A 22,439-nucleotide genomic window follows, 5' to 3' on the forward strand; every position below is an offset into this window, starting at 1 on the left:
GATTAATGCTTCGCTTCTCTAAACTGTGGTGTATAAGGTTAAATGGCACAAGTCAGGAAGGTGACGGAATGCTCTCCACTTGCCTGGATGGGTGCGGCTCCAACAACACTCAGCAAGCTCCACACCATCCAGGACAAAGCTTGATTGGCACCCCATCCAACACCTTCAACATTCACTCCCTCCACCACCAACACACAATGGTAGCAGTGTGTACCATCTCCAAGATGCACTGCAACAAAGCACCAAGTCTCCGTCGACAGCACCTTCCAAACCCGTGACCTCTACCACCTAGAAGAACAAGGGCAGCAGATGGGAACACCGTCCACCTACAAGTTCCTGTCCAAACCACACACCATCCTGACTTGGAACTATATCGCTGTTCCTTCACTGTCACTTGGTCTAAATCCTGGATCTCCCTCCCTAACAGCACTGTGGGTGTACCTACACCACAAGGACTGTAGCGGTCCAAGAAAGAGGCTCACCACCAATAAATGCGACACTCACATCCCAGGAACAGATTAAATATAAGGGGTTAGGGGGCTATTCTTTTACCATCTTTTACCATTGCGACTGGGACTGTAATCTAGCTCAGTGAATTGTGATGAAGGTTTCTTCTGTGTCATCGAGCAGGGAGAGGTTGAGAAAGTGAGCTCCCTGATTCAGTGTATCAGCACAGCGTCCAATCACTTCTTAAATCTAGGCTGGAATTTGGCCCATGAAGACAGAATTCAACTTCCTCTGATAAGGGTCTGGATGGAGAAGATTATTAAAACGTCAAACAATAGTCGTTCAGCTGTTGGGCTAGAGACAAGGTTGAGGGTGACTGACTGTCTTTGATGGTAGGGTGGGGAGGAAGTTGGGTGGTTGCTTGCTCTTTCCCTTGGCTGATGTAGATGCAAAGGAACAACTATAATTTTGCATTTAGCTGGTGAAGCCAGATAATGATGTTAGGAGTAGTGGAGTGTGTTGCTATGAAGCCTCCTTCATATTTGTGAATGGGCCATTCTGTCATTGTATGTTCCATTGTCTGTCTGGATGACGATAGTTGCACACTGGGGAGTTTTTAATTCTCCATTTGTGTATCAAGTATCCACACCCGTCCTGGTTTGTGCGGATGCGGTTTAGTGTTGCCATAAACTTTGTGGAAGATCAAAGTCTTCTGCACAGGTCGTTCATGAGGTGTTTCTGACTTCTTGTTAACTCCATTCGACTTTCCAAGCATCATTAGGGTGGTGTACGGGTTAACGCACACTCCTTGTACTTCATGACTGCAATACCTAGTCCAGCCTATACTAGTGGGACATATTCATCTACTTCATAGTTGTGGGGGACCTAATTCCAAATGAAGTTGGATATTCTCAGCCCAGCTCCCAATTATGTGCTTCCACAGCAAAGTCTGGCCTTAATTTGTCTTCAATTCTCAACATGACTCAGAGGCAGCAGAGTATGTGAAGTAAAAGTAACTGTTTCAGATGGTGAATGGTGGTTGAGGCTTGAGGAAGAGTAGAGAATGTTGGACTCTGTACTGAGCAGTGTTTGGGAGCGGAAGAGGGTGAAATACAATGACCAGTATGAATGAAAGGGAATACAACAGGATGTGATGAAGCAATGATTGAGAGATTTCACAAAAGTGTTCAAATCATCAAGGCTTTTGATAAGAGTAGATAGGGAGAAACTGTTTCCAGTGACAAGAGGGTCAGTAACCAAAGGACACAGATTTAAGGTAACTGAAAAAAGAACCAGAGATGAGCAGAATGTTTTTTATCCAGGGAGTTGATGTGGTCTGAAACCTGCTGCCTGAAAAGGTTTCAAAAGCAAATTCAATAATAACTTTCAAGCAGGAATTGGATAAATATTTTAATTTGTTTGTTGGATGTGGGCGTCGCGCGCCAGGCCAGTATATATTGCCCATCCCTAACTGCCCTTGAGAAGGTGGTGGTGAGGTGCCTTCTTGAATTGCTGCAGTCCTTGGGGTGTTGGTACACCCACAGTGCTGTTGGCAAGTGAGTTCCAGCGACCCAGTGACAGTGAAGGAACGGTGATATAGTTCCAAGTCAGGATGGTGTGTGACTTGGAGGAGAACTTGCAGGTGGTGGTGTTCCCATGCATTTGCTGCCCTTGTCCTTCTAGGTGAAAGAGGTCGTGAGTTTGGAAGGTGCTGACTAAGGAGCCTTGGTGCATTGCTGCAGTGCATCTTGTAGATGGTACACACTGCTGCCACTGTGCTTCGGTGGTGGAGGGAGTGAATGTTTGTAGATGGGGTGCCAATCAAGCGGGCTGCTTTCTCCTGGATGCTGTCGAGATTCTTGAGTGTTGTTGGAGCTGCAATTGTTCAGGCAAATGGAGAGTATTCCATCACACTCCTGACTTGTGCCTTGTAGATGGTGGACAGGCTTTGGGAAGTCAGGAGGTGAGTTACTCGCCACAGAATTCCCAGTCTTGTAGCCACAGTATTATGTTGCTGGTCCAGTTCAGTTTCTAGTCAATGGTAACGCGCAGGATGTTGATAGTGGGGGATTCAGCAACTGTATTGCCATTGAACATTAAGGGAAGATACTTGAAAGGAAAAAACTGCAGGGTTGTGGGGAAGGGGTGGGGCTAGTGGGATTAACTGGATTGTTCTTTCAAAGAGCTGGCATAGATATGATGGAGTGAACGGCCTCCTTCTGCTGTGCATCATTCTGTGAACATAGAATATCAAAAATTTGCAGATAACACCAATTTGGGTGGTGTAGTTAACACTCAGGATGAGTACAACAAGATACAAGAAGACATTAATAAACTTGTAGAATGGTCATGTAAATGACAAATGAGTTTCATTATAGATAAACCCGAGGTCTTGCATTTTGGTAGAAGGAAACAAGAAGTTTTTCTGGGGAAAAAGAAGTCTAAATAGAGTAGAAAGGAAAAAGAATCATTAAATGCAGCAGCACAGGTTAATACAGTCATAAAAAATGTAAACAAATCACAGGGGGTAATTTCGATAGGAATAGAATTCAGAAGCAGAGAAATTATGTTCAGCTTAGCTGGAACATTAGATAGACCACACTTAGAATCGGCAGAGCCAAGGTTTAGAAAGCAGAGTTAAAAATAGATGGGATGTGTACGGCTATCTTGAATCACTGTACCCTGATTAGATGAAGAAAGAAAGGACTTGTATTTAGATAGCACCTTTCACAACCTCAGGATGTCTGATTTTCAGCTGATGAAGCCTTATCTTTAAAGTGTAGGAAACGCTGCAGCCATTTTGTGCACAGCAAGCTCCCACAAACAGCAAATAGACATTGACCTTATAATTTTTTTCCAGTGATATTGGTTGAGGGACAAATATTGGCCCAGGACACCAGGGATAACTCAGCTGCTTTTCTTCAAGATAACACCCAACGGCAACTGATACCCAACCTAGAGGGCAGGTGGGGCCTTAGTTTAATAACTCATTGGAAAGACATCACTTCTACAGCAGCACAACACTCCCTCAATACTACACTCGGAGCATGAGCCTGGATTATATGCTCATATCTCCAGAATGGGATTCAAACCCACAACATTTTCTGACTCAGAAGCAACAGCACTAACCACTGAGCCACAACTGACACCAAGCGCAGCTTTACTACCCACAAGGACATCAGCCAATGAACTGAGCTGTAGCCCATAAGCAGTCACAACATTCAAATCAGGCTTCTGAATATTTATCACCCAGTTGGCTTTGAGAGATATAAGGTGTGTGTGACTTCAGTTCTGAGGTTGAGCTCAGTGCAAGCAATGCACTTGGATAATGTACCTCTCCACTGTGAATTATTTTTGCTGAAACTGGATGTCGACTAGGATCCAGGTCTAAATACAAATTAATAAGAACATGGTGTATTGCAGAAATTAATGCCCACATCTACAGAGCATCCCTGCTTCTTTGGGTGTCCATTCGTTCGACATAAAAACACTATTTTACGCGGACCTGCTCTTTTGATCTATCCAAGTGAGTCCTAACTCCAGGCCCGAACCATAGCACAAGGTACTTCTCAGAAGCAACAGCTGAAAGAAGCTGCAAGCGAGAGATCTGGAACAAGCATTGCCTATTTTGTGTCACTGAAATGAGCGGAGAGCTGTCTGCAGATGGATTCTCAGGACTGCCAAGAGTTGTTTACGTCCGATCGAAGATGTACGTTGCCAACCCATCCTTTTCGTAAACTTGCTATTGTAACTTGCACAGGGCGTTACTGGTTAAAGGAGGACTCCGCCCTGATTAGCAACATTTTTCCGCAGTATTTGACCCCCATATGGAAACAATATACATCTTTGGCAGTCCAGAGGCAAGATGTTATTGACCAGAATTTCAATATAAATGAAAGTCTGAATTCTGTGTGTAAAACCTCTCCAAAACAGTTACTGGGCACGACAAACTATGGTGATGACATCGATCTACAATGCACTGTAAGAAGTAAAACTATGCTCTGGCTGGGGAGGGGGCAAATGCTCTGTTTGTGTTTGATGCAGTGCTGTCACTTAAGGAGTCCCCTGGGGTCCCGCTTGCAAATCGGTATTCCATTTTGGAGGCTGATGAGGCTGGTTCCTCCAGGGAGTGCGGACAGAGCCAAGCTTCTGGCACCGCAAGCAGCCTGTCTGCACAGGAAGAGGGAAAGAAGGAAGAGCAATAGTAATAGGGGATTCTACAGTCAGGGAAACAGCCAGGCGCTACTGTGGCCGTCAACGTGACTGCAGGATGGTATGTTGCCTACCTGGTGCCAGGGTCCAGGATGTCACTGAATGGCTGCAGGGCATCCAGAAAGGGGAGGGTGATGAGGCAGAGGTCATGGTACATGTTGGTACCAATGACATAGGTAGAAAGAGGGATGAGGTCTTGCATCAAGAATTCAGGGAGTTAGGCAGTAGACTAAAAAGCAGGACCTCTCGGGTTGTAATCTCTGGAATACTCCCAGTGCCACGTGCTAGCGAGTATAGAAACAGGAGAATAGCACAGATGAATGCGTGGCTTAAGAGTTGGTGCAGGAGGGAGGGTTTTAGATTCCTGGACCACTGGGACCGTTTCTGGGGAAGGTGGGACCTGTACAAGCGGGACGGTCTACATCTGAACCAGAGGGGGACTAACATCCTTGCTGGCGGGTTTGCTAGTGCTGTTGGGAGGAGTTTAAACTAATTTGGCAGGGGGAGGGGATGCAGACTCCTAGCAGAATAGGGACACAGCTAAACATAGGAAAGCAAACAAGTCAGTGGGAATACAGCGGAAGTAGGTTTCAAGGGAGTAAGACCAGGATGGATGGCCTCTACTTTAATGCCAGGAGTATTGCAGGTAAAACGGATGAGTTAAGGGCAAGGATTGACACGTGGAATTGTGATATAGTAGCCATCACGGAGTCATGGTTGAGGGAGGGGCAGGATTGGCAGCTCAATATCCCGGAATATAGAATCTTCAGGCGAGACAGAGGAGGGGGTAAAAGAGGAGGGGGCATTGCAATATTAGTTAAGGAGTCAGTTACTGCAGTAAGGAGAGATGATACCTTGGAGGGGGCATCAAATGAAGCTTTATGGGTAGAGTAAACACATTGCTAGGTGTTTATTATAGACCCCCAGATAGTTAGCGGGAAATTGAGGAGCAAATATGTGTGCAATTCACAGAGGTGTGTTAAAATAATAATAGGGTAATTATATTAGGTGATTTCAACTTTCCCAACATTAATTGGGATAGCCATCGTGTTAAGGGCTTAGATGGAGTGAAGTTCTTAAAATGTATACAGGAGAACTTTTTAGCTCAATATGTAGAGGATCCAACAAGGGAGGGTGCAGTGCTGGACCTAATTCTGGGGAATGAAGCCGGAGAGGTGGTTGATGTGTTGGTGGGGAAGCATTTTGGTGATAGTGACCACAACATGGTACAATTTAAGCTTGTTATGGAGAAAGAAATAGACAAGTTGCAAAAAAAGGTTTTGGATTTGGGGGAGAGCGAATTTTAGTAAAATAAGGCAGGATCTGGCCAAGGGAGACTGGAAAGAGTTACTTGTCGGGAAATCTACAGAAGAGCAGTGGGGGGCATTCAAAAAGGAAATGGGGAGGGTACAGGCCCAACATGTTCCCTCGAGGGTAATAGGTAGGAGCAACAAGCCCAGAGAACCATGGATGACCAGAAACATTCAGGGTACGATGAGAAGGAAAAGAGAGGCTTTTAGCAAATACAAGGAGAGCAAATCAATGGAAGCATTAGTGGAATACAGAAAATGTAGGATGGAGCTTAAGAAAGCAATTAGGAGAGCAAAGAGGGGATATGAGAAAGCTCTGACTGGTAAAAGTAGGGAAAATCCCAAGATATTCTATAAGTATATCAATGGGAAGAGGATAACCAGGGAAAGGGTAGGACCCATTAGGGACCAAGGGGGAAATTTGTGGGTGGAGCCAGAGGACATTAGTAGGTGTTGAACGAATACTTCACATCTGTCTTCACCCAAGAGAAAGAGGATGTAGATATGGAACTTAGAGAGAGAGACTGTGAGGTTCTTGAGCAAATTGTCATAGGGAGTGACAAGGTATTGGAGTTTTTGGAAGGCTTAAAAGTGGACAAATTTCCAGGTCCAGACGATTTGTGTCCCAGGATGCTGTGGGAGGTGAGGTTGGAGATTGAAGGGGCTCTGACCCAAATTTTTAATTCCTCTCTGGGGAGGTGCCAGAGGACTGGAGAACAGCTAATGTGGTCCCACTACTAAAGAAAGGTTGTAGAGATAAGCCAGGCAACTAGAGACCTGAGTCTTACGTCAATTGTAGGGAAACTATTGGCGAAAATTCTGAAGGAGAGAATTCATCACCACTTGGAGAGGCAAAATTTGATTAGGAATAGTCAGCATGGCTTTGTCAGAGGGAGGTCATGCCCAAACAAATTTGATTGAATTTTTTGAGCATGTGACCAGGTGTGTAGATGAGGGTAGTGCAGTTGATGTAGTTTACATGGATTTCAGCAAAGCCTTTGACAAGGTCCCACATGGGAGACTTATCAAGAAAGCAAATGCACATGGGATACAAGGTAACTTGATAAGGTGGATTCAAAATTGGCTTCGCTGTAGGAGACAGAGAGTGATGACAGATGGCTGTTTTAGTGACTGGAAGCCAGTGTCCAGTGGTGTACCACAAGGATCTGTGCTGGGTCCCCTATTGTTTGTCAATTATATAAACGACATAGATGACTATGTGGGGGGTAGGATCAGTAAGTAAATCAGTAAGTGGATGACACAAAGATTGGCCGAGTGGTTAATAATGAGGTAGAGTGTCTTAGGTTACAGGAAGATATAGACAGGATGGTCAAATGGGCAGAAAAGTGGCAGATGGAATTTAACGCTGAAAAGTGTAAGGAAGGAGTAATGTGACATGGAAGTATTCAGTGAATGGCCTGACACTGGGAAGTTCCGAGGAACAAAGGGACCTTGGCGTGTTTGTCCATAGATCTCTGAAGGCAGAAGGGCAGGTTAATAGGGTGGTGAAAAAGGCATATGGAACACTTGCCTTTATCAATCGAGGCATAGATTACAAAAGCAGGGAGGTCATGTTGGAGTTGTACAGAACTTTGATAAGGCCACAGCTGGAGTACTGTGTGCAATTCTGGTCACCACATTATAGGAACGATGTGATTGCATTGGAGGGGGTGCAGAGGCGATTCACCAGGATGTTGCCTGGGATGGAACATTTAAGCTATGAAGAGAGGTTGGATAGGCTTGGGTTATTTTCACTGGAGCAGAGAAGACTGAGGGGTGACCTGATCAAGGTGTACAAGATTATGAGGGGCATGGACAGGGTGGATAGGGAGCAGCTGTTCCCCTTAGTTGAAGGGTCAATTACGAGGGGTCACAAGTTTAAGGTGAGTGGCAGGAGGTTTAAGGGGGATTTGAGGAAGAACTTTTTTACCCAGAGGGTGGTGATGGTCTGGAATGCACTGTCTGGGAGGGTAGTAGAGGCAGTTTGCCTCACATCCTTTAAAAAGTACCTGGATGAGCACTTGGCACGCCATAAGATTCAAGGCTATGGGCCAAGTGCTGGCAAATGGGATTAGGTAGACAGGTCTTTAATGCATCGGTGCAGACTCGATGGGCCGAAGGGCCTCTTCTGCACTGTATTATTCTGTGATTCTGTGAATTACGTCACTTTCCAAACACTGGTGTACTTTTCCACACCAATTTTCTTTCAAGTAATTTTCATTAAATCGAAGATTCTACGAATTATCGTGGCATCTTTAACATTTGAAACAGCTTCTGTGTAGTTTTGAAGATCCACTTGCTTTATCTGCATATTGCATGTAAAGCAGTGTCCTCAAGCCCTTGTGAAGGTACAGTGGGTGTTTGATCATATCACGGTCCAAAGGGAACTTCTAATCTGGTGCCATTCTTGGCCAAGATCAGCGTTATCTCTTATACATGAGAGAACGTGTCTCCCGATGACGACAATACCACAAATTAAAAGCCGACAAGAAACAGCCTTGTGGTGCATGGAGAGCATCAAACAGAGCAGCCTCAGTCAGAGGCAGTGCCGAGAGTAAATATGGATACATCTTGCAATTCCAATCACTTAACGCCGTACAAGGAATATTTCCACATCTGTTCTTTCCAGCTTGGGATGACTCAATACCTTTGTCCCAAGTGCGGAGGCCATCATCATCATTATCATCATCATCATCATCATCATCATCATCATTATCATCATCATCATCATCGTCATCATCATCCCCTATCTCATTTACCTCATCACGATACAATGCCATTGAGATAGCTGTGTAGACCTGACACCATTATCACCAAAGTGACTTCATGTGGATTACAATTGCTGCCATTGAGATAAAGATTCCTCCTGTTCTGGCTCACTATCTCAAACCACTGTAAATCTCCCTTACAGTCAGTGTAAGCTTGGCTGGGATGGAGCCCTCACCAGTAAGTCAGAAGGTGTGGGTCCAAAACTTGAGCACACCATTGTAGACCAGCTTTGCAGTGAAGACTGAGGGAATGTTGCATCAACAAACCTCCGATCCTTCCAGATAAAAACATAAACCAAAGCCTCATCTATCTTCTGGTGCCATTACAGATCTCAAACCAAAAACGAGAGCAAGGGAGTTGCCCAGGAGTTCTAGAGAGCATGCATTGTTCAAAGAATATTGCAAAAAGCACCTTAACTGGTTGATCATTGTCTTGCTATAGGTGGGACTGTAACAGCCTCTAAATTGGCCGAGCAAGCCACTCAGTTAGATCAAACCACTGCAAAGGATGACTGGAATGGTGTAAAGAGAAGGTTCAGGCCGAGCTTCTCAGGACAACCAGGGATGGGCAATAACTGCCCACAACTATACTATCGCTGTACCAACGACATTACTGTCACTGAATCCCCTCCCATCAACATCCTAGGGGTTACCATTGACCAGAAACTGAATTGGACCAGTCACATAAATATTGCAGCTACAAGAGCAGGTCAGAGACTGGGAATTCTGCAGCGCGTAACTCACCTCCTGACTCCCCAAAGCCTGTCCACCATCTACAAGGCACAAGTCAGGAGTATGATGGAATACTCTCCACTTGCCTGGATGGGTGCAGCTCCAACAACACTCAAGAAGCTCGACACCATCCAGGACAAAGCAGCCCACTTGATTGGCACACCATCGACAAACATTCACTCCCTCCCCCACCGACGCACCGTGACAGCAGTGTGTACCATCTACAAGAAACACTGCAGCAACGCATCAAGGCTCCTTAGACAGCACCTTCCAAACCCATGACCTCTAGAAAGACAAATGCAGCAGGTGCATGGGAACACCACCACCTGCAAGTTCCCCTCCAAGTCACACACCATCCTGACTTGGAACTATATCGCCGTTCCTTCACTGTCGCTGGGTCAAAATCCTGGAACTCCCTTCCTATCAGCACTGTGGGTGTACCTACCCCACATGGACTGCAGCGGTTCAAGAAGGCAGCTCACCACCAGCTTCTCAAGGGCAATTAGGGATGGGCAATGAATGCTGGCCTGGCCAGTGACACCCACATCCCAGGAAAGAATTTAAAAAAATCCTGAGAAGCATTACAGAAACAAACTTGTGCAAATTGGCTGCTGCAGCTACCGTGCATTGCAACAGTGACCAGAAATAATTCATTGGTTGTCGAATACTTTGGGAAATTCGGAGAATCGGAAAGGTGTGACACCAATACCAATTCTTTCTATAAAAGTCAAACACTCCAGGGAAGAGAAGGATACATAATAACAGGGGCTCACTCCAGAAAGATTTGGTTGCATCAAGTAGTGGACGAGATTTTAATAATAGGCCGAGGAATTCATCTAAACTCTAACATTTCACACAAGCAAGTAACGAGCTCTTGGACTGAGGACTTGAAGAATTGAAAACTGAGCAGTTTTACTGATCGATTGGTTTATTTTATTGAAAGTACATCAGCTTCGTCTTTGGCACTCATGTGCTGGGCTTCCCCATTGTTGAGGATGGGGATATTTGTGGAGTCTCCTCTTTCTGTTAATTGTTTAATTGTCCACCACTGATGCGGCAGGACTGCAGACCTTAGATCGTTGTTGGTTACGGGATCGCTTTTCTCTGTCTATCGCATGCTGCTTCCACAGTTTAGCATGCAACTAGTCCTGTGTTATAGCTTCAGCAGGTTGGCAACACATTTTGAGGTATGCCTGGTGCTGCTCCTGGCATGCCCTCCTGCACTCTTCATTGAATCAGGGTTAATCCCCTGGCTTGATGGTGATGGTAGAGTGGGGGATATAGAATCATGGAATCATGGAAAGTTTAAGGCACAGAAAGAGGCCACTTGGCCCATCGTGTCTGTGCCACCTATTCTAACCCCATCTTCCAGCATTTGGTCTGTAGCCCTGCAGATTACATCACTTAAGGTGCATATCCAGACTCCTTTTGAATGAGTTGAGGGTCTCTGCCTCAACTGCCCTTTCAGGCAGTTATTCCAGACCCCCACCACTCTGGGTGAAAAAGTTTTTCCTCATTTCCTTTCCAATTTTTCTACCATTCACTTTAAATCTCTGCCCCCTTGTCACTGATCTCTCTGCTAAGGAGAATAAACTCTTCATCTCCATCTATCCAGGCCCCTCAAAATTTTGTACATTTCAATCAGATCTCCCCTCAGCCTTCTCTGTTCCAAGGAGAACAACCCCAGCCTATCCAATCTTTCCTCATTGTTGCATTTTTCCAGTCCCGGCAACATCCTTGTAAATCTCCTCTGTACCCTCTCTAGTGCAATTTCATCCTTTCTGTAATGAGGTGACCAGAACTGCAGACAGTACTTAAGTTGTGGCCTTACCAATGAGTTATACAGTACCAGCATAACCTCCCTGCTCTTATATTCTATACCTCGGCTAATAAAGGAATGGATTCATTATGCCTTCTTCACCATCTTATTGACCTGTCCTGCTACCTTCAGGGATCTGTGGACATTCACTCTAAGGTCCCTCTCTTCCTCTACACTTCTCAGTATTTTCCCATTAATTGTGTATTCCTTTGCCCTGTTTGACCTCCCCAAATGCATCACCTCACACTTCTCTGGGTTGAATTCCATTTGCTACTTTTCTGCCCATCTGACCAGACCATCAACATCTTCCTGCAGCCTACAGCTATCCTCCTCGCTACCTACCACACGGCCAATCTTTGTGTCATCTGCAAACTTCTTGATCATGCCCCCGACATTTATGTCCAAATCTTTAATATACACCACAAAAAGCAGGGGACCCAGTACTGAGCCCTGCGGAATGCCACTGGAAACAGCCCTCCAGTCACTAAAACACCCGTCAACAATTACCCTTTGTTTCCTGCCACTGAGCCAATTTTATATCCACCTAGCTGCATTTCCCTGGATCCCATGGGATTTTCCTTTTGTAACAAGTCTGCCGTGTGGGACCTTGTTCAAAGCCTTGCTAAAATCCATGTAGATCACATCAACTGCACTCCTCTCATCTGTCTTCATTGTTACTTCTTGCTGGGCCATGAGGTCACAGATTGTGGTTGAATACAATTCTGCTGCTGCTGATGGCCCACAGAACCTCATGGATGCCCAGTTTTGAGTTGCTAGATCTGTTCTGAATCTGTTTCATTTAGCACGGTGGTAGTGCCACACAACACGATGGAGACTATCCTCAATGTGAAGATGGGACTTTGTTTCCACATTGTGCTGTGTGATGGTCACTCCTACCAATACTGTGATGGACAGATGCATCGGTGACAGCTGTGTCTGCATCTGATGAGGACAAGGTCAATTAGGTTTTTCCCTTTTGTTGGTTTTCTCACCACTTGAGAGCTTTCCACTTGTCGGGGAAACCAAAACTAAGGGGCGATAAATGTAAGAGGCACACAAAAATCCAATAGGGAATTCAGGAGAGAATCCTTTCGAGAAAGAATTTATATAGCGCCTTTCATGACCTCAGAATGTCCCAACAACTGAAGCACTTTTGAGCTGTTTCCACTGTTGTAATTTAGGAAACACAGCAGCCAATTTGTGCACAGCAAGATCCCACAAACAACAATGTACAAACAGCAGCTAATTTGTTCTTGTGATGTTTGTGAAAGGATAAATATTGGTCAGGATACCAGGAACAACCCACTGCTCTACTTCAGTATAGTTCGATGGGATCCTTTATGTCCACCTGACAGAGCAGACAGGACCTCTGTTTAATGGCTCCCTCAAAAGACGTCACCTCCAACAAAGTAGCACTCTCTCAGTACTGCACTGGAGTGGAGTGCATAAGTCTCTGAAGTATGAACATGAACATGAAATTTCCTATCACATTGAATGATTGAGATGAATACCATGGAATATAAAGGAGGAAGTGAGACAGAGCCCGTTCAGGAGAAAGAAATAGAAGGATACATTGATGGGACATTGACAGTGAAAGAACAGAGATAGAGGGATAGTGACAGTGAAATAATAGATAGTGACACTGAAAGCATAGAGATAGAGAGATAGTGACAGTGAAAGAACAGAGATAGAGAGATAGTGACAGTGAATGAACAGAGATGGAGGGATAGTGACAGTGAATGAACAGAGATAGAGAGATAGTGACAGTGAATGAACAGAGATAGAGAGATAGTGACGGTGAAAGAATAGAGATAGAGGGATAGTGATGGTGAATGAACAGAGATAGAGGAATAGCGACAGTGAATGAACAGAGATAGAGAGATAGTGACAGTGAATGAACAGAGATAGAGGGATAGTGACAGTGGATGAACAGAGATAGAGGGATAGTGACAGTGAATGAACAGAGATAGAGAGATAGTGACAGTGAATGAACAGAGATAGAGGGATAGTGACAGTGGATGAACAGAGATAGAGGGATAGCGACAGTGAATGAACAGAGATAGAGAGATAGTGACAGTGAATGAACAGAGATAGAGGGATAGTGACAGTGGATGAACAGAGATAGAGGGATAGTGACAGTGAATGAACAGAGATAGAGAGATAGTGACAGTGAATGAACAGAGATAGAGAGATAGTGACGGTGAAAGAATAGAGATAGAGGGATAGTGATGGTGAATGAACAGAGATAGAGGGATAGCGACAGTGAATGAACAGAGATAGAGAGATAGTGACAGTGAATGAACAGAGATAGAGGGATAGTGACAGTGGATGAACAGAGATGGAGGGATAGTGACAGTGAATGAACAGAGATAGAGAGATAGTGACAGTGAATGAACAGAGATAGAGGGATAGTGACAGTGAATGAACAGAGATCGAGAGATAGTGACAGTGAATGAACAGAGATAGAAAGTCACAGTGAAAGAACAGAGATAGAGGGATAGTCACAGTGAATGAACAGAGATAGAGGGATAGTCACAGTGAAAGAATAGAGATAGAGAGATCGTGACAGTGAATGAACAGAGATAGAGGGATAGTGACAGTGAATGAACAGAGATAGAGTGATATTAATAGTGAAAGACAGAGATAGAAAGTAACAGTGAAAGAAAAGAGATAGAGATAGAGGTATAGTGATAGTGAATGAACAGAGATAGAGTGATATTAATAGTGAAAGACAGAGATAGAAAGTCACAGTGAAAGAACAGAGATAGAGATAGAGGGATAGTGATAGTGAATGAACAGAGATAGAGAGATAGTGACAGTGAATGAACAGAGATAGAGTGATAGTGACAGTGAAAGAATAGAGATAGAGGGATAGTGACAGTGAAAGAATAGAGATAGAGGGATAGTGACGGTGAATGAACAGAGATAGAGAGATAGTGACAGTGAATGAATAGAGATATAGGGATAGTGACGGTGAATGAACAGAGATAGAGGGATAGTGACAGTGAAAGAATAGAGATAGAGAGATAGTGACAGTGAATGAACAGAGATATAGGGATAGTGACGGTGAATGAACAGAGATAGAGGGATAGTGACAGTGAAAGAATAGAGATAGCGGGATAGTGACAGTGAATGAACAGAGATAGAGGGATAGTGACAGTGAATGAACAGAGATAGACAGATAGTGACAGTGAATAAACAGAGTTAGAGAGATAGTGACAGTGAATGAACAGAGATAGAGGGATAGTGACAGTGAATGAACAGAGATAGAGAGATAATGACAGTGAATGAACAGAGATAGAGGGATTGTGACAGTGAAAGAATAGAGATAGAGGGTTAGTGACAGTGAATGAACAGAGATGGAGAGATAGTGACAGTGAAAGAATAGAGATAGCGGGATAGTGACAGTGAATGAACAGAGATAGAGAGATAGTGACAGTGAATGAACAGAGATAGAGAGATAGTGACAGTGAACGAATAGAGATAGAGGGATAGTGACAGTGAATGAACAGAGATAGAGAGATAGTGACAGTGAATGAACAGAGATAGAGGGATTGTGACAGTGAAAGAATAGAGATAGAGGGTTAGTGACAGTGAATGAACAGAGATGGAGAGATAGTGACAGTGAAAGAATAGAGATAGCGGGATAGTGACAGTGAATGAACAGAGATAGAGAGATAGTGACAGTGAATGAACAGAGATAGAGAGATAGTGACAGTGAACGAATAGAGATAGAGAGATAGTGACAATGAATGAACAGAGATAGAGGGATCGTGATAGTGAAAGACAGAGTTAGGGAGATAGTGATATTGAAAGACAGAGTTAGAGAGATAGTGACGGTGAATGAACAGAGATAGAGCGATAGTGATAGTGAAAGACAGAGTTAGAGAGATAGTGACGGTGAATGAACAGAGATAGAGAGATAGTGACAGTGAAAGAATAGAGATAGAGGGATAGTGACAGTGAATGAACAGAGATAGAGAGATAGTGACAGTGAAAGAATAGAGATAGAGGGGTAGTGACAGTGAATGAACAGAGATAAGGGTATACTCACTGTTACAGCCACGTGGTGAGGGGTGTGTGTGGTCCCCACTCTTCAACTCCCAATTGACCACAGCAAGTATTTTATATCATTAGGTTTTAACCCCTTTGTGTTTTATTTGTCAAGTAAACACATAGTGTCTGGTTTTCTCGTAGATGTTAAACAGAAGATTAACCATTTATTGAGCAAATCTCAATCTCAACATGCTCACAACTGCATCCACACACTCATTCACTTGCCTGCACACACAAAGAGATAGAGAGGAAAAGAAGTAAGGGGTTTGATCTGAGGTAGGGTTTTTGGGTTCACTGTAACCTTTTACATTTTTTTAAAAGGTGTGAAGCTTGTAAGTGTTGCTTTTCAAAGAGACTTGGGTGTGCTTGTACAAGGAATGCAAAAAAGATAGCATGCAGGTACAGCAAACAATTAGGAAGGCAAATAGAATGTTGGCCTTTATTGCAATGGGATTGGAGTACAGGAATAAAGAAGTCTTACTAAAATTGTACAGGGCTTTGGTGAGACTGAACCTGGAATAGTGTGTGCAGTTTTAGTCTCCACATTTAAGAAAGGATATACTTGTGTTGGAGGTGATGCAGCGAAGATTTACTAAATTGGTCCTTGAGATGAGGGGGTTGTCCTATGATGAGAGACTGAGTAAATAGAAGAATGAAAGGCGATTTAATTGAAACAAAAAGGATTCTGAAGGGCTGGAGAGACACTGAGAGATTATTTATTCTGGTTGGGGAATCTAAAACACGGGGGCACAGTCTCAGGATAAGTGACCAATTATTCCGGACTGAGATGAGGAAAAAGTACTTGTCAAAGGGTTGTGAATCTTTGGAATTCTCTACCCCAGAGGGTTGTTGATGCTCCATCACTGAGTACACTTAATGCTGAGATAGACAGAATTTTGGTCTCTTAGTGAATCAAGGGATATGGCGATCGGCAGGAAAGTGGAGTTGGAGCTTAAAATCAGCCTGATTGTTTTGAATGGTGGAGCAGTCTCAATGGGCCATATGGTCTACTCATGCTCCTATTTCTTGTGTTCTTCTGTTGAATCTTCTTGGAGGTCAATTTTGTCATTAAAGTTGCAGGCCTGGGTTTGTAGATTTGTTTGGTCGTTGGATCTTCAATCTAGATACAGGGGATCACTTTTAGTTCTCTGCTGCACAAGTTGAAGTGTAGAACTCACCGCAGTGTTTTTACTGGATTTTCTCCCAGCTCTCATTTGGACAGGCTTTCATGATGATTTTCCTGGTTTTCACTCTCTCTCTCCAGGGAACTACTTTTAAGGTCAAAATGGTCTCACATCTTGCCTCTGTTGGGAGGCATAGATCTCCCTCCCTGTGGTGACTGACAGTTGCCCCGGATGTGGCTATTTCACACCTTCTTTGTTTCAGAAGAACCCATTTGATTCAAAAATGTCTCTCGGTGGGTTCAGGATGGGTGCAATTGACACCTCCTATTTGGAATATATTTTTTGCCCTTACCAGACAGTAAGACAGTTTGAATATACAGGTTTGACCTTCGACAGGCATTTTTCCCAGCACACTGTTCACATTTTTAAAGAAAAAAAATCAATTTTTATAACTCTTCAGTTTGGGTTCTGGATGTTCAATCGCTGCACTTCATGTGAACCTAACAGTAATAGTGAAAAAGCAGGGATAGAGGGATAGTGACAGTGAAATAAAAAAGATATAGAGAGTGAGCCACAGTAATAGTAGACGTAGGGTGAATAGGGAAATTAGGTTCCTGTTAATGTGAAAAAAAACCACTGTATAAAATAATGTACAGCAATTGTGCACGGTGCAATAATACTGCATGCTGGAGTACAAATGCATGTTGCAGTAATGGTACATGATATAGTAATAGTGCATGGTATAGCAGTGTTGCACAGTGAAGCAATACTGCATGGCAAAGTAATAGTGTATGGTACAGTAATAGTGCATGGTGCTGAAATAGTGCTTAATGAGCAATAATGCACATGCAGCAATAACGTACAGTGAAGCAATGGTGCATAGCACAGCAGTAGTACAGAATGGAGCAATAGTGCATGGTACAACAATAATGTAAGGAGCAGTAATGCTGCATGGTGCAACAATAATGCGTGGTGCAGTAATAGTGCACAATGCAGCAAGAGTGTATGGTGCAGCAGTATTGCATGGTACGGCAACAGTGCATGGTGCAGTAATGGCGGATGGTACAGCAATAGTGCACGATAAAATAATTGTGCATGGTGCAGCAATAGTGCATGGTGCAACAGTAGTGCATGGTGTAGCAGTAGTGCACGGTATAGTCGTATTGCATGGTGCATCCTGTGTGAAGTGTTCCCTAATTTCCCTCCAAAATGACTGAGCTCTAACTTTATGATTAGGTCCCCTCTTTCTTGAGTCGCCCCATCAGAGGAAATAATCTCTCCGTATCTACCCTACCAAATCCTTTAATCATGTTAAATATCTCCATCAGATCAACCCTCAATCTCAAGGGAACACAAGCCAAGTTTACGCAAACTTGGCACCATAAGGGGCTGTGATTGTCACACCTCCGAGATCAGAGCCATCAGTGAGGTGAATGGTGTTACACTGAGCTCTTTACAGAGCTGCTAGAGTAAATGGTGGGAATACACTGCAGCTCTGTCCAAGAGTCTTCCTGACTTGTTAACTAACTGTAACTCTGTGCTGACTGGGAACGCTGTTTATTAAGATTTTCATTTCCAACATTTGTCAGTTTTTATCTCACTCATTTCCGTCACCTGCTCTGCTACATGGCCCAGATGTTAAAATAGTTTGCAAGTTGTTTCCCTCATTTGCAGTATGAATCATCCTCTTAATGTTTTCCTGATGTCGACATTTCAATAAATGTTCACAGACACAGGCATGTAGCACACTGCCTGGACTGGCAGATCTATTGAATAAACTGAACTATTGAGACTCCTGAGGGTTGTGACATTTACACAGACTAGCTGAAATAATTACTGTCCGTGAGGTGCTATATAAACTCATTAAAAGGGGCTGCAAAACCCTCTATAAGGTGTCAGCTGTGGCCCAGTGCGTCGCACTCTTGCTTCTGAGTCAGATGGTGGTGAGTTCAAGTTCCCCTCCGAACACTTGAGACCATAATCCAGGCTGACACTCCCAGTGCAGTGCTGAGGGAGTGCTGCACTGTCAGGGGTACTGCCTTTCCAATGAGAGGTCAAAGTGAGGCCCCGTCTGCTCTCTCAGGTGGACGCAGAAGATCCTATTTCGAAGAAGAGCAGGGGAGTTCCTGGGGCTGATATTTATCCCTCAACCAACTTCACTGAAACAGATCATTGTGTCATTCGCACATTGCTGTTTGTGGGAGCTTGCTGTGCACAAATTGGTTGCCACATTTCCTACATTACAACAGTAAGAATGCTTCAAAAGGTAAATCATTGGCTGGAAAGCTTCCCATGGAGCCCCGTGGGTGCAAATATATTGTTTAACTCCTGGTTTCCCGTGTTTTAGACGAACAGGGAATCAGGCAGCTCGATCACGGGTGTGTGTTAATCCCTACCCAATTGTCCTGTACTCGCTACCGCACCCCCCCGGAAAGCCAATCGCGGGGAGACAGGTCTAGCAGTCGAACTGACTGACCTGCGCTCTCTCATGGAATTAATAAAGCCCTATTCCGCCAAGTCTCTGTTTAAAATTCTTGCTTCAAGCTGCTTTTAAAGCAGCCACTCGCCTCATTACTTTTACTCCAACTGTTTTAACGACAGCAGTTAAAATCTAAATGCACCATAGAATTTTGAGTGTGCACATTACAACCTGTGTGCACCACAGGACTGGAGCAGACCACTAGCTGTTTTACTGATCACATTAACACCCGCAGATTAATCAGCACGTGACACTTTGAATTACTGATTATACAACTAATTACTGAGCCTCAATGTCTTACAGCAACCACTTAAAGATCAAATATCACGGGGATGAGGGCTAAAGAAACAGAAACCAGTTCCACTGCTTCAACTGATGAATACAGAAATGAGACATTTGCTGAATAGCAAGATCTCAATCTGCCTGTAAAATTGGCAGATAATCATTGGGTTGAAAGGCACTGAATTTAAAGATAAACAGTGGCAGGTTTATAGTTTGAGTAATTTTTTCACGAATAGGTGGGCTTCGGGATTCCATTGACTCTGAGGTGACGAGCCTAGTGATGGTAGTTAGGGACGATTAATCTTCTGTAGCCGACTCTTTGATTAGATTAGATTAGAGATACAGCACTGAAACAGGCCCTTCGGCCCACCGAGTCTGTGCCGACCAGCAACCACCCATTTATACTAATCCTACACTAATCCCATATTCCTACCAAACATCCCCATCTGTCCCTATATTTCCCTGCCACCTACCTATACTAGGGGCAATTTATAATGGCCAATTTACCTACCAACCTGCAAGTCTTTTGGCTTGTGGGAGGAAACCGGAGCACCCGGAGAAAACCCACGCAGACACAGGGAGAACTTGCAAACTCCACACAGGCAGTGCCCAGAATTGAACCCGGGTCCCTGGAGCTGTGAGGCTGCAGTGCTAACCACTGCGCCACTGTGCCGCCCAGATGGGAGACCAGTTCCTAGGGGCAGTGCTGATTAATGATCAACTACCCCAGGTGGAACCTGGAGGAGGACGGAGGATGAACAGCTGTCACCGAGGGACTGCGAGGCTCATCTTCCCAGCCACATCCAGGTAACCCTCTCAAACCAATGTCCCAATTGATGGGTCGGCAGGCTTAATACATTAGAAACAGCACTTTTGTAATTGACACCAGTGGTGGTGGTGAACAGTTAGTGCTTTAGGTGGCTGCTCCCAATAGGCAGGGACAGTATCAGAGGCGAAGAAAGCTCTTTCAAAGAGCTGGCACAGGCACGATGGTACGAATGGCCTCCTTCTGTGCCGTAAGCTTCTATAATTCTACGATATTTGGATCGCAAGGACAGGAGTGAACCGTGCAGGTTTTAATGATGGGAATAGTACAGGATAGACACGCATACATGTGCACTCACATCACCCTAGGAAGCACGACACTCGACACAACAGGCAGCCAGGAATAAATGAGGGCAAATAGTGGCTCTTCAGTCAATCTGTGCATTTTAACACGGACAGTAAGTATTTGTTAAAGGCACAATCCACACAAATACATTCGTTCACAGTGTACACTGCCTGTCCCAGGTTAGTAACTGTGCAAGAAAGCTGATCTGAAAGACGTTCCACTGCCTTTGTTACATTTTGTGGTTTTCCACTATTGATCTACATCATTAGCCTGGCACATGTCCTACAAGGGGTTTGTAACCAGGGGGGGGCTGCAAGGTTCTGCTAGAAGCAGTGTGTGTGCTGACCAGCTCGAAAGGTATGCTCCAGTCCTGCAACGGTCCCATGGCGAATCCTGCATGATTCCTACAATATAACCATGGGCAATTCCATTTCTGTCCGAGCAATCCAAAGAATATAGAAGCTCACAGCACAGAAAGAGGCCATTCAGCCCATCACGCCTATGCTGGCTTTTTCAAAGAGGTGTTCAATCAGTCCCACCCCTGCTCTGTCCCCAAAGCCCTGTAATTTGTTCCTTTTCAAATATTTATCCAACTCCCTTCTGAAAGTTCCAACTGAATCTGATTTCACTGCCCTTTTGCAGGCAGTACATTCCAGATCATCTCTTTAAAATAAAATTCTCCTCCCTTCTCGTTACGTTCTTTTGGCAACTATCTTAAGACGATAAGGCTCATATTTTTACATCAAAAACCGCTTCGAAAGAAAACCCCTCACTTGAAAAGAATTCGTATCTGTCTGATATTCAGGAGTGACTTAAGTGATGTTAAATGATCTTTGCGTTAAACCGCAGTCCCTGCAAACAACAGAGAAAACTATTACACAGTCCCCTCCCCCCAGAAGTGCTGTACAATTCCAAGCGAAAATACATTTAAATGACGTGCAACTGAATTTGTTCACTTCGCTTTGGTAATAAATAAGACACAGAGATCAGAAACACAATTTGAAAATTTCTACCTGTTCCAACAAAACTATTCTCAGCTTACTTTAAGGAGAATTTGCCCTATTTTCAGGTAATGCATCTTTAAATTTGAATGGGAAATGAGGAATGATGAGAATTGAACAAGTTCTCCTCGATAAAGAACTATAGTTATATTATTTTAAAATGTGTTTTATAGACCTGCCCTCACTTGCCTCACCATCGTAATTCCAAGCAACAAAAATGAAAACTGTTAGCTGGAATTATTCTTGAGCAGTCAGGTTTCTTACCTCAGTGGGTGTAGACAGTTCAGGAGCTGGACTTGGTCTGAGCTGGCTGCTTCTAGACAAGACTCTGACTGATGGACTGACTGTCAAATAAATTCCTTCTGCCACAGTGAGATCAGCAAGGCTTGCAGACTTCACACACGCTCTCTCACAAAAGCTTCACCCATGTGATTTCAGCCAGTGATGTCATGGAGGAAATGCCAAAACCCATGCATTGGTTTTAACTCTTTTGCTGACCATCGCCCACTCTGCTCTCCCATCTGCCCTCTCTGCCCCGACCCCTCACTCTCCAGATCTGGGCAAACTGCCCGCCTTTAACCCTTGGAGAAGTTTAGAGCAGTCTTTAACTGCAACCTGTCTTTTAAATTTAGATCGGGGCTCTCACTGGTTATTTCCAAAGGCTACTGACTGGCTAGTCTGGGGTCAGGTTTTAAGCTGCTGTAGCCGAGTCCCTGCCACAATGTACCACGGCAGGCTGTGGGACCGAGATATCAGCCACCGCTCAGCGATTACCACTCTCACCTCTGAGCTAACGGCGTCATGGGTTCAAATCCCTCAGTCCAGAGACTTGAGCTCATAATCCCGGCTGACACTCCATACTGAGGGAATGCCGCACTGTCAGAGGTGCCTTTTGTCAGATGAGGGCGTCCCGCAACTACATGCCCCGTCAGTTGCGTAAGGTCCAATGGCATTATGTCGAAGAGGAGCAGGGAGCTCGCCCTGGGTCAATATTCATCCCTCGACCAACATCAGGAAAAAACAGATTATTGGGTCATGATCACAATGCTGTTTTTTGGGGGATCTTGCTGTGCACAAGTTGGCTGCTGCATTTCTACA

At 44.3% G+C, this 22,439-nt stretch overlaps 1 protein-coding gene across 2 annotated transcripts in view; it reads right to left on the reverse strand.

The window, feature by feature from the left end:
• Window positions 1-21,664, reverse strand: part of LOC137346092 (tenascin-like) — a 326,039-nt gene extending 304,375 nt beyond the window's left edge. For both annotated transcript variants that reach the window (XM_068009389.1, XM_068009390.1), the window contains exon 1: window positions 21,606-21,664. The gene's annotated coding sequence lies outside the window, so the exon portion shown is untranslated. The remainder of the gene's footprint in view (window positions 1-21,605) is intronic.
• Between the last annotated feature and the right edge of the window lie 775 nt (window positions 21,665-22,439).

The sequence above is a fragment of the Heterodontus francisci genome, chromosome 29 (genome assembly GCF_036365525.1).
Source record: "Heterodontus francisci isolate sHetFra1 chromosome 29, sHetFra1.hap1, whole genome shotgun sequence".
NCBI classification, from domain to species: Eukaryota; Metazoa; Chordata; class Chondrichthyes; order Heterodontiformes; family Heterodontidae; genus Heterodontus; species Heterodontus francisci.